The sequence below is a fragment of the Mesitornis unicolor genome, unplaced genomic scaffold (genome assembly GCF_000695765.1).
Source record: "Mesitornis unicolor isolate BGI_N332 unplaced genomic scaffold, ASM69576v1 scaffold1402, whole genome shotgun sequence".
Taxonomy (NCBI): Eukaryota; Metazoa; Chordata; class Aves; order Mesitornithiformes; family Mesitornithidae; genus Mesitornis; species Mesitornis unicolor.
The window spans coordinates 1-4,607 of record NW_010171005.1 but is presented as its reverse complement, the minus strand read 5'-3'; the positions used below and the strand labels follow the sequence as shown (position 1 = coordinate 4,607).

The window sequence follows — 4,607 nt, the reverse complement described above, 5'->3', positions numbered from 1 at the left end:
CTGCCGATAAACCGTGCAGAGACGTTTGGCATGCGGCATAGTCCCCGTAGGTGTTGGTACACTGTATATTGGTAAATGGCCGGAGGTGATTTGCTGACCAATAGAGCAGCCGCTAGTGATCTTGAGGGTAGATTGAACAAATCTGAGAGATTATAGCTGCATTCCATTTTTTGGAAGCCAGGATGGACCTGCTAATGAATGTATGAGAAGCAGGAGAACGGTAAGCGGAATCTCTCAAAAGTTTGTCATATGACAGGGTCGATCATATTTGCAGCTGCTGGAGGGACACTAACTGGATTAATAATCGTGATTTGTAAATGATTTGTAAATGCCCGGGTATTCTATGTTAAATGCGTTTGTGTGTGTGCGTACTTGAGACGCAGCATCACTGCAAGGCGAGTGGGAGTCTTAATCTGCGGCTCCGTGACCTTGAGACGAGTGCAGCCATAGATAGACAAAGCACTTAAATGTTTGTGTGGTGTGTTTGGTACCGTGTATAAGTCATATATTCATAACATCGAGAAATTGTGGATCCAATAGCAAATAAGTCAAATTGGTCATAAGCTAGCTTCGAAACAAGTGAACGTGTGTTTGTGTGTGGCTGACCATTTTGATGATCAGTCAGACCCCTGAATATATCTTGGGGGAGGGAATGAAAAAGGAGGACAGTAAAAAGTAAGACATAACTTAGAAAAGCGAACATGAGTAATACTAAGAATAAGGATGTCTTAAAGAAGAGCCCCCTTGGCTGTATATTGGCACATTGGAGAGGTACTGTCAGAACCGGGGGTACAGAAAATAAGAAAACTCTTATTAAGTATTGTAATCAGTGGTGGCCGCTCTATAAATTAGAGGATGGAGCAAACTGGCCCCTCAATGGGTCAATAAGGTATAATACTGTTTTACAATTAATGTTGTTTTTAAGGAGAGAAGGAAAGTGGGATGAAGTATCATGCAGATATGTTTTTCACCCTCCAAAACCATCCGGAGTGGCAAAGGGACTGTGGGATTGTGACGCTACAGGACCCTATGGTACTTGCCCTCAAGTGGGAAAATAACAAAGAACTCAAAGATAAACTGAGGCAGTGCTGCATGGCGTGCAGTATTGGGCAAAGGTGCATTAGGATAGATAAAATTCACCGTGCACCAGAACAAGATCTAACTGATTTGCTTAAGCCTCCCCCTTGATCACAGAAAGAGGATGCAGACTTGGACGGAACCTCCACTCCCTGGATAGCCCTGTATCCTCCCACACCAGGAAAAAGGCTGCACTAACAGTTTTGGAGCCACCTCTCCGAGAAGCAGTAGGACCTGACGGCTGGACAATGCTAATTAAGGTACCTTTTTCCACTATCAATTTAAAAGTATAGAATAGAGTTGTTAGGGATTACCAAAGTGATCCAATAAGTGTGACCAAGCATTTTCAATTTATTGTAAAGCAACACAATCCTGATTGGAATAATATACAATTATTATTAGAATGTATGACTGAAACGGAAACACAGTCTTAAAAACTGCAGGGGAATTGGCTGAGGAGTATTATAAAACTACGGGGGAAGATGTAAAAGAATACCTCACTCTCCAAGATCCAAAATGGGATGCAAACAGGTCAGCACATAACGAAAAGTTGAAAGCATATCAAGGGTGAATCTCAAAAGGAATGGAGAAGGCCATTCCTAAATCCATAAACTGGTCAGCTTTATACACAATCAGACAAGGTCCTTCTGAGTCACCATCCAAATTCCTGGATCGACTAAGGGATGTAACGCACCGCAGCACACTGCTGGATCCTGGGTCAGAGGTAGGAATACAACAACTAATTTCTTTGGTTTTGGGCCAGTCTACAGGAGACATTAGATGGAAGCTTCAAACGCTGTGCCCCACAGAAAGCAGGAACCTGGAAGTATTGCTGGATAAAGCATGGAGAGTGTTCAGTAATAGAGAGGAAAATTATAAGTGGGGACAACAAAGGGTGGTAGCTGTTGTCAGGGAGGAGAAAGTATAGTGGCCCATGTGAAGGAAGACTGATGGAGAGGGGAGGATCCACTGGTTATAATGAGGTTAGGGGAAAGAGCAAAAAGGTAGAATTTCTAGTTGACACAGGAGCAACGTATTCAGTTTTAAACCAGGCTTTAGTACCCTTAGGAAATGACTATATTATGGTAAAAGGGGCAACTGGCCAAGGTGAAAAGGCATATTTTTGTGAACCTCTAAGATATAAATTGGGAAAACAATGGGGCATCCACAGATTTCTGTATATGCCCAACTCCCCGAAGGCACTTTTGGGGAGAGATTTATTAGAACAATTGGGTGCAATAATTAAATTTGAGAAGGGAGAGATTACTCTGGAGATAAATGACCAGCAGTATATACAAATAATGAGTTAATCTCTAGCTAGTGTTCCCACAAAAGGACCCCAGGGTATAGGCCACTGATGTGCCAGAGAAAACAAAGAAAGTTCCACCTGCCCAGGTCAAACTCAAAGAAGGGCAACAACAGGTAAGAATTAAACAGTATCCCCTGAAAAGGGAAGACAGGGAAGGAATTCAGCCAGTAATAGAAAAATTTTTATAACTGGGATTACTAAAGGAATGCGAGTCCGATTTTAACACTCCCATATTACCTGTCCATAAACCTGATGGGTCATATCGAGTGGTCCAGGACCTGTGGACTATAAATAAAATAACTGAAGACCTCTACCTGGTGGTGGCGAATCCATGCACCCTGTTGACTGTATTGACACTTGAACTAACCTGGTTTACCATTTTAGATCTGAAGGATGACTTCTTTTGCCTCTCTCTCCATAAAGCCAGCCAAAAAATATTTGCATTTGAATGGGAAAATCCCAAAAGTGGGTGTAAAAATCAGCTTACTTGGATAGTGTTGTCACAGGGGTTCAAAAACAGCCCTACTGTATTTGGTAACCAACTCACAAAAGACCTTGAGTCCTGGGAAGCCCTGCCTGAAGAAGGGAAACTGTTGCAATATGTGAATGATATCCTGATTGCCACCAAAACAAAGGACGCTTGTACAACCTGGACGGTGAGTCTGAAAAATTTTTAGGGCTCCAGGGATGCCAGGTATCTAAGAAAAGGCCCAAGTAATCCAGCGCAAAGTGATTTATCTGGGTTACGAAATCAGTGCTGGACAAAGGACTTTGGGGCAGGCCCAAAAAGAGGCAGTATGTCAAACTCTGAAACTGCAAACAGCGAAAGAATTATGAACTTTCCTGGGGATGACTGGGTGGTGCCGACCATGGATCTATAACTATGGACTGCTTGTTAAACCCCTGTACGTATTAGCAAACACTGAACAGAAACACCTTCAATGGAACAAAGAAGCTATACAGGCCTTTGAGCTACTGAAAAAGGCCCTGATGTCAGCCCTGGCCTTTGGAGTCCCAGATGTAAGTAAACCATTTTTTCTTTTTTCCCATGAAAAGCAGGGGATTGTCCTGGGAATATTAGCACAAGACCTGGGCCTGTATAGTCGAGCAGTTGCTTACTTTTCCAAACAATTGGACACAATTGTACAAGGTTGGCCTGGATGCTTGCAAGCAGTCGCGGCCGTACTACTAAACATCCAAGAAGCCCGAAAGTTCACCCTGGGCCAGAAAATGACCGTGCTAGTATCTCATATGGTATCTGCAGTACTGGAAGCAAAAGGGGGACATTGGCTTTCCCCACAGATATTTTTAAAATATCAGGCTAAAATGGTAAAAAAAGATTATGTGGAAATCGTAATCACTAACATTGTCAACCCAGCTTGCTTCCTCAGTGGAAACACAGGAGAACCAGTGCATCATGACTGTCTGGAGACCATCGAAGCAACATACTCAAGCCATTCGGACATGAGAGACAGCCCCATGGGAAACGCGGAAACCTAGCTCACAGATGGAAGTAGCTTTATCCTAAGCAGTAAAAGGGAGAAAAAATCAAGCATGCAGAAGAGGTTCTGAAACTATTGGAGGCAGTCTAGCTCCCTGAGAAAGTAGCAATCATACACATCAAGGCATGCACATCAAGGCGCACCAGAAAGTGAGCTCAGAGTTGGAAAGAGGAAATGAGCTGGGGGACAGAGAGGCAAAACAGGCAGCCAAAGGCGAGGTAAAAATAGAGGGGACTTTGGTCCCTGACGGGCGAATCTCCCTAGAAGGTAAGCCAGAATATACCAAGGAAGATCAGAAACTTATTACAGACCTGGAAGTGTTGTACAATAAAGAGGGGTGGGCTCTCACTCCACAAGGGAAACTAATTATTCCCTCTTGTTTAACATGGTTCTTGGTAAGACCGGAACATAGGAAGAGGCACTGGGGGGCAGAAGCCCTATATAAACACTTAATGAGATAGATTGTAGCAAGAAAATTAGGCACCACTGTGAAACAAGTGACTCAGCAGTGTGACCTTTGCCTCCAGACTAATTCCAAAGATAGCCCAAACCAGAAATAGGCCAAATTGGGAAAGGCAACAGGCCTGGGCAACAATGGTAGATTGATTTTTCGGAACTCCCAAGAAAAGGGGGGGTATCGACATTTATTGGTATTAACTGATACCTTTTCAGGTTGGCCAGAATACCAAAGATTCATATAACAATTGGATTTTGAAAAA

At 43.2% G+C, this 4,607-nt stretch overlaps 1 pseudogene; it reads left to right on the top strand.

Annotated features, from left to right (window-relative positions):
• The first annotated feature begins 701 nt into the window (after nt 1-701).
• On the top strand, nt 702-3,063 carry LOC104537076 (annotated as a pseudogene).
• The last annotated feature ends 1,544 nt before the right edge of the window (nt 3,064-4,607 follow it).